Source organism: Nasonia vitripennis (assembly GCF_009193385.2).
Source record: "Nasonia vitripennis strain AsymCx chromosome 5 unlocalized genomic scaffold, Nvit_psr_1.1 chr5_random0004, whole genome shotgun sequence".
NCBI classification, from domain to species: domain Eukaryota; kingdom Metazoa; phylum Arthropoda; class Insecta; order Hymenoptera; family Pteromalidae; genus Nasonia; species Nasonia vitripennis.
The window spans coordinates 214,925-228,224 of record NW_022279655.1 but is presented as its reverse complement, the minus strand read 5'-3'; the positions used below and the strand labels follow the sequence as shown (position 1 = coordinate 228,224).

At 35.0% G+C, this 13,300-nt stretch overlaps 1 protein-coding gene across 22 annotated transcripts in view; it reads left to right on the top strand.

The window, feature by feature from the left end:
• Positions 1–13,300, top strand: part of LOC100680005 (biogenesis of lysosome-related organelles complex 1 subunit 6) — a 65,769-nt gene that overhangs the window by 37,203 nt on the left and 15,266 nt on the right. The gene's annotated exons all lie outside the window — the stretch shown is intronic.

The window sequence follows — 13,300 nt, the reverse complement described above, 5'->3', positions numbered from 1 at the left end:
TTTATAAGCTATTTAGGAAAATAATGCATTAAAATTGTGTATTATTGTGCATTTAAAATCGTGCACAATGCAGTTATAAGTTTGTAAAAGTCTAGATAAGAGGCATCAACGCTAGAGCGTTGAAAAATAATTTTTGTCCCTGTTTAGAGATTTTCATTTTTCTTCTCTTGAACTTGAACTTTTTCAACCACGCTCGGAATGCACAATTATCTACACTATTTTCATGTATGAATAAACGTTCGTTTCATAACTGAAGTAGGAAAAAGCTTTTTCAGACTCGCGTTGAACACCTTAGCTTCGATGGCACTCAAAATGGAATGTGGTAAATAGCGCTGTACTTGTTTTTAGCTCGCAAACGTCTTGACCCGTGCGATGCTATTGGGATGCAGTGTTACACGGTTAATCTTTATCTGTGACTTTTTCTAATAATTCGAATGATGATGATTTATCGGTTTTACAAACCGAACTATCTGCGTGTCACAACGATAAAAGCATTGTAGCCAGTACGGTCTGTTTAAAAATCATCTAGGCAGAGTTTTGTTTCTAAGTAATTCCACATTTCATAATCATTCCAGCGCCTTAGCAAGAAATCAGAGAAGGGAGGTCAGGCGATACTCAGTTAGGGTGAAGAGTGATCTATCCTTATTTAGCGATCGCACAAGCGATAGCTTCCAAGCAGATAGAAAGCATAATTCGTTTGGTGACAGGTTCAAATATTCAAGATATAAGTATAAAAGTGTTTCAACGCGGCAAACACATCCGCTTCCGTAATTTTTCTGAAATTGAAATGTTTTTCCTGTAGAGTATCTCTGTCTTTTGCGAGGTCATGAAGAATTGCAGTGAACCACGTGTGGCATTTTTGTTCTGGTGCTACAGTCTGCAGTGAGGCGAAACGGTCAATGGCGTTGGTTAGGTGTAAGTTTAGCTAAGTTATGCGTTCGTTAAATGATGACGTAGTAATTGATGACTAGGAACGTCTGCTCTAGAAATCTCTTAGTTTCTGTTCGCAGATTCTCTTATGGTTTCGATAGGAATATGTTCTATGTACGTAGTGTGGCAGTTTTACGTCAAAGGAAGCTGTGATAAGGTCGTGTCCATTAATAAACGGAGTGTCAGTTTTTCAGTATGACAGCAGTAGATCCTGCTCATCAGTTATTGATTTGAGAAAGTTTTCGTCAATAAAGGCTTTGACGAATTTGGCATTGTCAGAGAAAGAGCAGCGTTTACCTAACGTCCATGCTGAAAGAGCGGACACAACATTGCCCACCCAATTGTAACCTCGGACAAACACCGTCCGCATAATTGCGGTCGCACCTAGATTCAGCTGTCCGTGCGTTACTCTAGTTGCATAAGACTCCCGAGCCAAAAGGGTTAGTCTTCAAAATAATAAAATAGAACTCGCGCAGACTGCATTTATATCAAATACGGTCTTCAAAAAACAATAAAATTGTTCATTTTTAACCAACTAGAATTGTCAGATCACGAAAATAACATTTCACAAATAAAAATTACACTGAAATCAAAATGGGGGGTTGGCGAGCGAAGCGAGCAGGGGCGAAGCCCCATTAGTATGAATAGCTGAATAGGTGCACATTATATTCATACATGTATTTGCCCTGTCTGAAAACTTTATATTAGCTTCGCTTAATAAGCCAAAGAAACACATGCAATACGAAACTTATGGTATGCACGAAGAACTACCCTATTAAAAAACCTAAGATGAGACTCAAGTGATTCTCACGTGAAAATCAAGCCAAAATAGTACATGAATCTCATGTGATTCTTATATGGTTCCCATGTGATTTTCATTCGACTAAAGTCAACTTAAAAAAAATGCACATAGAAAATGGTAACTGAGAAAACCATGAATTTTTGAATTGTTGTATTTTAATACTCAGTGATACTATAATTAAATTTACGAAGTGGTTTTGATATTAGAAACATGGGGTGTCGATATTAGAAACACCAGATAGTATCAGTGTGTTTGAGGTACCCAACGATGGTGTGTGGAAGTTATGATCTTGACAGATATTCTGAACTCGATTTTGGTGTCAGTTGAAAGCACTATTTATCATAGTGGTTGTATATACGCAGAGTATTAATGTAAAATGTCTAATTTTTGGTGTAGATACTTGTTAAATTATATGGGAATACGCTAGCGTAACAGTTTTTACTTAAATGTTTTTGCTATAAGATGATAAGTTTATGTATGAAAATGTGAACCGAAACACTTATGATAAAGTGTAAACTTTAAGCTTCCAAGTATAATAGTTATCAATTAAAAACGAAAACAGAATTAGAAAACAAATAATCTATAATCTTCAAGAATTTTATTTTCACTCTCAATTGAAAACTACCATAAAAATATTTTTAAAAAAAATTGTTTTGTAAGGAGATCCTGGCATCCCTTTGGACTATGCCAAACGGCACAAGAACCAAAGGATAACACACGAAGGGGAGGAAATCAAGGCAGTCAATTCAAACGTATACACTTAAAAGGCTGACTGTCGTAGCCAAGCGTCAAAACCAAACGTCCAAATACAGCGACACAATTAACCGTAAGGTCCGCACGCAATGACTATATAAACGCGCGGGGATTTTAAGACAGGCAGTTTCAAAACTACCGCTTTATCAAACAGAGTTAATATAATTATAAAACGCGATTCAAACTTGTCAATACTGAGCGTGATTGTGCTCCACATTAAAAACGCGATATATTGTTTAACCTAGCATTAATAAATAAATTTAAAGTATATTCAATTTAATAACAAAGTGTTTTCAATCAATTACCTGCTCCAATATTCCTGCCCATGAAATATCTGTCGCAGGGGTAATCGAGTGACGTACACTCGTATTAATCGAATATACAAATCTGTTCTCCTACTTATACACAACAAGCAGGTGGCAACCGTGCACTGATCGAAACTAATATGGAAATTAGAAAGTAATATCCTACTGCATACGAGAAGTAGTAGAGGCAAGTTCATAATTTCCTTACAGTTTAATTTTCGTTTATTATTATTATTATTATTCTTTATTGTCTATACCATAAGTATTTACAATATATCTACAATTAAGTACATCTTAGCTTTGCTTTATACATATTATCTTTCTATTTGGTTCTTCCTTTCTCCTTCCTCCCATCTTTTCTCCCGTTCTTAGTCTTCCTTCTTGCGCGCTCTTTTCAAATCCCGTTTCTTCTCTATTTGTTCTCTTTGGCCGTTCTACGTCCGGATCACCTGTCTCTTCTTTTTTTTCCTTTTCCATATAATTCCACTTAGCTTTCCTATTTGGTTTTTTCCTCCCCCACATATCTCTTCCCATTTCGCTCCTTTTATCCTCGTTTCCTCGCAATTTTCTATCACGTGCTATAGGGTTTCCTTCTCTTTACCGCACATTCTTCAAATCCTTTCCTCTTATTTTCTTCAGTACTTATGTCCCCTGATCTCGCTGCCTAGCCTAAATCTTGCTATTATTCCCAGCGTTCCTCTTTGCCGACCTCTGTCTGTCAGATACTCTGGAATATCTCCCAGCTCTCTCATTATTCCTTTTATCTCCCCTGCGTATCTTGATTCCCTGGTTTCTTCCCTCCACTCCTGCCACTGTATGTCCCTGTTTATCATCTCTATTTCCTCTTCTACCCCTTCACCTCATACCATCCTTCTGATATATTCTACCATTGAGATACCACATCTTTCCAGCTCTATCTTCCTAACGTCTTTTCCCTTTCTCTTCGGTGCCCCCAGCTCTCCCTCATTCTTAAGCAGTCTCCAGCATTCCCCCACTATCGAGTCTTCATTTGCCCTTCTTAGTTTCCCCTCATATCTTATCATCCTTTTCCTTGCCCTCGTCTCCAGCTTTGCCCTTTTCGTTTCCCAATGTATGATGTGCGTTGGTGTCGTCCTCTCTAGTTTTATTACCCATTTAAGGGGGCACACCACCTTTGAAATTAAAATCAAAATTTTACATTAAAAATTTATAAATACTTATATAAATAAACCAAATTTCTTTTACTATTCGCAGACATAATTACCTTTATTTTGACGGTTTTAGACCTTCTATATACCTCTATAATACCTACGTATAGTAGGGAGTCCATAATTCACTGACCGTAAGATTCCAAAGGAACGAATGGTCCAAATGAGTTCAAACTCCAGGATATTGTTTAAAAGTACATTAGTTATGGTATGAATGAGGGGATTTGGTTTAAATTTCATAGAAAAATAGTAAATAACTAGCAGGATCACCTCACTCCTAACGTCGCTCGGTGGATAAGGTATATAAATTTATAGCTCTGAAGAAAATTAAAAAGTAATGAGTTATAATAATAACTACAAAAAATTAAAAGGTTACGCCATTAAAATTTTCAATAAATTTTCAATAACAAAATTGAATGCCATGTTCGATTTTGATTTAGATGAATCAGCAATTATGGAAAATGATGTGCGTAGCATGAGTGAAATGTGTGAATTCTTTAATGCTAAACATTTCGAATTTGAAATATCATGTGATAAGAAGTTTTCTAATTGTTGCAATAGAGGAAACGTTGCATTATCTGACAATATCACTAATCCTGAAGGTAGTTCACCAGAATATTTATTTTCTTAGGATATCGCTCGAACTTTCTTTACATATTCAATTAAGTGTCCTCTACAACGTGGTATTTGTTTTACCCCCTCCCCCCCCCCAGCGACATTATTTTAAGAGATAAAGAACCTTGAAATTTTGTATTTTAACATGAGAAGCGAGTTTTCTTAGAATATTTTGAAAAAACTAGCTTATGATGTAAAATAGCAATACAAATCATGGAGAAAAAGTTGGATAGGGCAAACGAGGCTTTTTTTTAAGATACAACAATTTAAAGTTTTCATCCCATGCAATTAGTATATCTATATAGAGTTTTGAGAGTATTTTATACTCTAAAAAAATTTATATCACCATTCTAATGTTTGATACTATGAATTATAAGGTTTTGACATTAGACAACACTGTATAATATCTTAAAAAAGGAATTTTCTAATAAAAACCCTAATTGAACACCACTGCAGCAGGTGAACTACCTTAACGTTTAAAAGAATTAGTTTCTGGAATTACTGACAAAAGTTAACACTTTTAAAATAATATTAGACAATATAATAATACACTTGCCTTCGCAATTTTTAAAGCTAGATTTGACGCTCTTTTCGGAACAGGCCCTCAAGTTATATAAGTGGTCAAATTTACCATAAAATTTATACCTTACATCGAGACGAAATCGAAGCCAGAAGATATGGGCAACTATACATCATTGATAATGAAATCGACTCCCAATTACTATTACAAACTAATGTTACAAACATGTTCTTTAATTATATTAAAGGAATTAATAGTACATTGTGCAACAAGGGGAGAAAATAAGCTATGTCAAGCGTGGGTGAGGTGTTCGGCACGAGACGTAGACGAGTTGGGTAGGAGATTGTACATTTCAAGTGCACAAAAAATTCGAGAAATTTGAGATATTTGAAAAACGGGTATTAACAGAGAGTAGAAAATAATTTTTTATAACACGTGCATAAAAAAGACCATTTTCGGCGCCTATAAACTGGGCCGAAAATGGGATTTTCCGAGCGTCACACAAAAAGTAGAGCGAGAGTCCCTGATCACAATACATGTATCAATTAATCCATTTTCGCTCCCTATATAGGTAGAACGAGCCTACAATAATCGGAGAATCGGAAATCGAGCGGACCGAAAATGGTCGGCGCTCTAGAGGCGAAAACGATCATTTTCGGTCCGCTCGATTCATTTTTTTTTGTTCATCTCCTTACTAAAGCTTTAAATCGGTAAAAACTTGTTGAAACAATTTCCAAAATTTTCAAAATTTCTCAAAATTTTCAAATTTCCCAAAATTTTCTGATTTTCAAATTTTCAAAATTTGCAGTTTATTAAAATTTTGATTTACTAAATTTTAAAAGCTTTACTAAAAATATATTTAAATAAATAAAATAATTAAATAAAATATATATGCATATATATATACACACATATATATGAATCTATACACGCCCACCGTAGTGGACGACTCGAAAAACTCCATTCTCGATCCACTTCATAGGCGACCCAAATGGTCTTCCTTATACACTTGTTATAAAAAGCACGGTGAACAACGAGGGGCGAATGTACTTTTCCAGACTCGGATGATGTTTGAACACTCGTGCCCACGGCGCCCTCGACTACCACTCGTGCTCAAACATCATCCTCGCTTGGAAAAGCCCATTTTTGCCCCTTGTTGTACAATGTACTATTATTCCACACCCGATCAAAATGGCCACTTTTTGCTCCTAAATATCAGGGCAAAAGTAGCATATTTTCCCGTAACCCTGTTTGCGGGGAATAAGAAAAATCAGCGGGGCAAAAGTAAAATTAGCGGGGCAAAAGTAAAATCAGCGGGGCAAAAGTAAAATTAGCGGGGCAAAAGTAATTTTTTTTTTTTTTTAATGAATGAAACAAAAATATAAAAAAACACGTCGGCTTCGATTTTCAGAGACAAATAGTAGCCATTTCAGTCGAGAGTGGAATAAAGATTTTTCTCGCTTCGCTCGGGCAGTTGGCACCAGCAGGAAAAATCTGCTACTGTCGACCCTTGTTGCATAATGTATTATTCTCCCTGCTACTCCTCAAGCGAGAAGAAAATTTTTTTCGCTCGAGCTCAAACTTTTTCTAACACGCTTGGAATGGACGATTTTCTACTCTACTTGTAGGCATAAAAATGGACCATTTCATGCGCGTGTTGGGAAAAAAATTTTTTTCAACAAGTAAACATGTACGCTAAATCATACACACTGATGCACAAAGTCGAAATAGAAGAACAAAATCGTTTAAAAAACAGAAACGTTGAGTTTAATAGTAAAGTAATTATAATGTAAGTAACACGCAATTCTAATCATGATAAACGTAGATGTAACGCAGCTAAATGTGATGAAGTAGCTGTGACATTTGTAGGTGAAAATGGTCAACCAATAGATAGATCTCTGGCTTTCGTACCAGGTTGAAGGAGGCTCGCCTGAGCTCGAGGTGGTCAAGGAATGAAAACTCGTCGATTATGTATAAAAGTAGCTAACGAAGATTTATTGCCAATATTTTACAAAGACTCTCTCTCTAATAGGCTCTGGGCGCTGTTGCTCCGCGAGCGATCCTGAGCGTTCTGCCGAACATGGCGCTCGAGCCTCGCCGCGGCACCGGCCTCGCCACGCATCGTGGCGGCTCGGAGGGGGCGCCGCGGGAAAGGCGGTGGCCGGATGGAACAGCTGGGTTAAAGGAAGTCAGGCCTGGGGATCAGGCACTGCTTCCTGCGATGACTCCGGTGGTGGTCGGCGGGAGCCCCCACAGATCGAGATATATATTCAAAACATAGAATACCTACTAATATACCGTATATTAGTAAACATGTAGATCCTATGTCCTATCCACTTATATATCCTAATATAGGCTTTGTATGGATGCCCGATATGAAAAATAAAAATAACAAAAACAATATTTCAATGCTACAATTTGATTGTCATAAATTCAGCATTAGAAACAATCTCTAAAAAAAATAACTTTTAAAAAAGTAAAAAGTTAGGCAAGTTTAATATATTTCGCAACAAAATTACAGATTGAAAAGTACTAAGATCAATCAAACAAAGTCAAGTTTATTATATTTAATCGTGATGAAGCAAGGAACAACTCTCAAGATAATTACTACGTAACTTGCCATGCCCGTTTAATTTTGTTTATTGGTGAACAACTAAAATTTCCTTTTATGTATTAGAACGTCATACAAACACCATAAGTACAATGAAACGGGCATGGTAAGTTACGTAGTAATTATCTTGAGAGTTGTTCCTTGCTTCATCACGATTAAATATAATAAACTTGACTTTGTTTGATTGATCTTAGTACTTTTCAATCTGTAATTTTGTTGCGAAATATATTAAACTTGCCTAACTTTTTACTTTTTTAAAAGTTATTTTTTTTAGAGATTTCAATCCTTTTTAGTAAATTTTTTTGAGTATTTCATATTCGACGTCGTAGAAATAAAATATAAGCATATTTAGCACCTTTAGATCAAAGCTTTTTTGTAACATTTTTATCACTAACATGAGATCACTGATTGTTGATATACACCACCCTTGAATTATTTCTACGCCAAGACACCAAAACCCACGGCGCGAACTATCCAGACCTCGTTATCGGACACCCTGTACACCTAGACGCCGTCATCGTATGATTTATTTACCTAGACACCAAAAACCACGAAGCGCACGACCTAGACCTCGTCATCAGCCACCCTGTACACCTGGACACCGCGTTCAAGTGATTTTTACACCTAGACACCAAAAACCACGGAGCAAACTACCTAGACCTCGTCATCGGCCACCCTGTACACCTAGACACCGCCCTCGAATTATTTCAACACCAAAAGCCACGGAGCGCACGACCTAGACCTCGTCATCGGCCACCCTGTACACCTGGACACCGCGTTCAAATGATTTTTACACCTAGACACCAAAAACCACGGAGCGAACTACCTAGAACTCGTCATCGGCCACCCTGTACACCTAGACACCGCCCTCGAATTATTTCAACACCAAAAGCCACGGAGCGAACTACCTAGACCTCGTCATCGGCCACCCTGTACACCTAGGTACCGCCCTCGAATTATTTTAACACCTAGACACCAAAAACCACGGTGCGAACTACCTAGACCTCGCCATCGGCCGCCCTGTACACCTAGATGCCGTCCTCGTATGATTTATTTATCTAAACACCAAAAATCACGGAGCGCACCACCTAGACGTCGTCATCAGCTACCCTATTTATCTAGACACCTTCCTTGAAAGATTTTTACACCAAAACACCGAATACTACGGAGCACACATTTATAATTCAAGCAGAGGAGCAGACAATGTAGGCTCAATAGCTTGTGCGGCCAACTTCACAGTCTAACCACTCGGTCAAACTGCACGCAGCTAACTTAACGGTCTTACCACTTTTTGGGCTGAAGAAAAATTAAGCAAGTGATTTCAGCATTTTTGTTCACCTGCATACTTGTTTATTATGTTAAAGCTGGTTTATTGCTGATATTTTGGTTTAAAATCATAGTTTGGCATACCAGTATAAACATTTATCAAAATTAGCTGGTTACATGAATGATAAATAATTTATTTCCTTAATTGAAAATTCGAGAGACCAATATAGAAGTAAATAGTGTCACGGGCGCCGAGGCGTTGTCTGCTTCTCAAACTCGCCTTCGTGGCGCTCCCGCGCCACTTGATTTTAATATTTACTTAAATTTAGGAAAATTAACTTAACAATACATTGCTGATGCTTGGGTAAAAGTTGAATGTTCACGATTATTATTATTTTTTTTTTTAATAAAAATCAACACCAATTAAGGACAGATTTATACAAAGGTGTCATGGATCATTAAAAAAATAAAAGTAACGATGACAACGTAAAAATTAAAAAAATGGTTATAATATACGTTTTTAATGCAAAAATGAATAAATTATGTAATGAAATTCTCAAAAAACATTTTTAGAATATGTATTGCATATACTTAAGTAATTGAGTTTCAGAAAAGAGGTTTACCACACATGCACTTGTTGGCTTTTATTCATAAAAGTCATAAACTGAACAATGTAGATGATGTTGATGAACTTATAAGTGCAGAAATACCTGATGAAACGAAATATCCAAGGTTAGATAATAAATTCACCATGTATGCATAGCAAAACAAAAAAATCAACCAAAAACTTTCCGAAATAGTTTAATTACTAAACTACTTTTAATAATACTAGGATAGCTCCTTTATCGACAAAGTAACAATGGAAAACGAATTCGATAAAAACAATATAGCTGATAATCAATTTGTAGTTCCATACAATTCGTATTTATTGTTCAAATTTAATTGTCATATTAATGTTGAAGATTGTGCAACTATTCAATGTGTCAAAGAAAATTTTAACTATCATGAAATAAAACAATATTCAAATACAAAATATGTAAGCCCTTCAGAAGCAATGTATCGTCTACTACTATATGCAATGTACGTTTTATCACACGTAATTTACCGATTAGCTGTACATTTGAAAATAAACAGTTTGTATTCTTTAAGGAAGGATCAGAGGATGAGTTGATTAATAAAAACTTAAACACGACTATCACTGCATGGTTTGAACTAAATGCAAACGATCCGCAAGCCAGACAATACTTGTATGTTGATATACCATATTTTTACGTTTTCAATGAAAAAATAAAGAAATAGCAAGAACAAATTTGGAAGCCAATTATAAGTAGTATAATCCAAAGGATATGTTACATACGCAATATTACATGAAGTAGATGTAGCTAGAAAATTAATAACCACCGATGAAGAATGGGACGAAAGCTTGGAAGAAGCAATCAAGGTTGAATTTCCTGAAACTCTGTGTAACCTGTTTGGTTATATATGCGATTTCATCGCCCAGTAAATGTTAAAGAATTATTAAAAAAATATAAAGCACATTTTTACAGTCCATTGTTAACTAAAGAAATACTTAAAAATATCTTACTGAAACATATCAATTCTATTTTAACAAGTTACGGGTATACACTGACAGATTTCAATTTACCCAATTTACATAAATATAATTTGATAAAATAAAATTTTCGATGCAGTAATAAATAGTGTAATTAATAAAGTCAATCAAGTGAAGTGTTTCTTTATTGATGGAGCTGGAGGTAGTGGAAAAAGCTACTTACTAAATACAATTATCACTCATTTAAATAAAGAAAAAATTAGTGTTTCATTTGTAGCATGGAATAATACAGCAGCAAATTTATTAATAAATGAAAGAACGTTACATGTTATTTTTAAATTACCATTAGATATAAATGAAGATTCAACGGTCATCATTACTCCCAATTCAATATATGGAAAAAATCTGAAAAATGTAGAAGTCATAATTTGGGATGAAATAACAATAACATCGAAACATGCTATTCAGGCAGTGGATAAGTTATTTAAAGAATTATGTATTAATAACAGTAAATTTGTTGACAAAGTAATAATTGTATCCGGTGACTTCCGACAAACACTACGTGTTGTCAAACATGGGAATCGAACAAAAATTATTAAAAATTGTGTGAAAAATAGTTATTTATAGAGTAAATTCCATATAATGACTTTAAAAGATAAAATGAGAGTTAGTTATTGTGACAAAGAGTTTAAACAATGGCTATAAAAATTGAAGATGGAAAATATTCTAACAAATTTGAAATGGACAATGATATAACTTTACTTCCAACAGAATCATTATTAACTAATGATATAATTATGGAAATTTATAGACATTGCTTTGATAATAATAATGCCAATAAACTCTGCGAAAGAGTAATTTTAGCGCCGAAAAACAATGATATACTCAAAATTAATTATAATATTTTAAATAGGATGCAAGACGATGTAAGAGAGTATCTCAGTATAGATTCATGCGAAGATGATAATAAAGAGGTTACCAATAGAATTTTTAAATTAACTCACGTCAAATGAGCTACCGCCTCATAAGTTACGTCTAAAAGTAGATGCTGTAATTATTTTGCTGAGAAATTTAAATTTAAATAATGAGCTTTGTAATGGTACTCGATTGATAGTAAGGAAAATGATGCAATTCAGTATACAGACAGAAAAAATATGCGGTAAATAAATTGATAAAGTTGTTTTAATACTACGAATTGATTTGACTTTTTCAAAAGAAGAAATTCCTTTTGACATGACAAGACGACAGTTTCCAGTAAGATTAGGATATGTCATGACAATCAACAAATTACAAGGCAAAACATTTAACATAGTTGGTGTCTATTTACCAAATCCAGTTTTCAGTCGTGGTCAATTATATGTGGCATTATCCAGGGTGACATTAAAAAAAATGTAACAATTTTAATTTAGAAAAATTCAAGTTTCGAGGATAAAAGTAAAAATAATGATGATTCAAATAAGATATATACAAAAAATATCGTATATCATGAATTATTAAATTAATAATTAACTAATAAAATATATCAGTTATTGAGAAAAGATGTGAATGGCTTCACGGCACACAGGAAAATTTAAATAATCCAAACTTTTTAAGGCCCAAAAATTTTAAAGCCCAAAAATATTACGGTTACAAATTTTAAGAACCAAAAATTATAAGGCCCAAAATTATATCTGTCTCATAGATCATGTCCGGCTAAGTTCTAGATGTTAAGTTATTGAGAAAAGATGTAAATGGCTTCACGGCACACAGGTACATTAAGCACTTTATTATAATAGTAGATTATGTGAAAACCGTGTTTCGTAAGATTACGGGCTGCGCAAGTTTAATAAATTATTTGTATACTTTGGAACTAACCATCGGCTCGGCAGCCATGTGTTACTGAGCGATACTAGACGTAATGTGTAGAGGTGCACGTGTGGACTTCTCGGCAGCTGTCGAACGAATTTGGCACGCTTCAAGCATGAACATCAGTAACACTGCTGCTACTCTAGAGAAACAGGCACGCTATATGTAGTGATTTTCACACACAAAGCGCTGCGTGGATCAGTTTCTTAGCTTATAAAGCCTCGATGTCGATACACAATTGACATGATTTTCGTAACTCGATAACTTATGACCTATCAGCATCAGCCACTATAAAGATATGCACACGCAGGTGTTGCAATCAATCGCGCGCGGGCAGTACTGACTCGCAGGTTTATCTCTGTTTAATTTTTAGCGTTCGGTTGTGCTATAGCTACTTAGCTTTGAATATTCGCAATTTGTATGCGTGAATGCATGGTTGTAATCGCGCAGACTTTATAAACAATGTTCATGGGTCGTGGACAACGTATCTACTATAATAAAATCTTGGCACGTTACACTTGGCTACGACTCGGAGACGCGCTTGCCTTGGATTTGCCCAGCAACCTCCACACTTAGTTCAAAAAAGTTCACTTCACGATCTTTGTACACAGTACACTTTTAATTTTAATAAAAATGTAACTAATAATCAATCAATTATTTGTTTTGTCCCTGCATCGCTTGATTAGACACATGACTAATCGCATAACATTTGACCTGGAAATCTCGTTCGATTTTTCGTGTAAATTCGTATGCGAACTGCATCGTAATTTTCCACGTTAATATTTTCAGTAGAAAATAAAATAAAAACCTAATAATTGACGGAGGTTTTATTTAAAGTAAACTATGTATCGTTAATATATCGAAAAGCAAAGAACGATTGCATACGTTTAATGTTGATTATGATGTCTAATTTC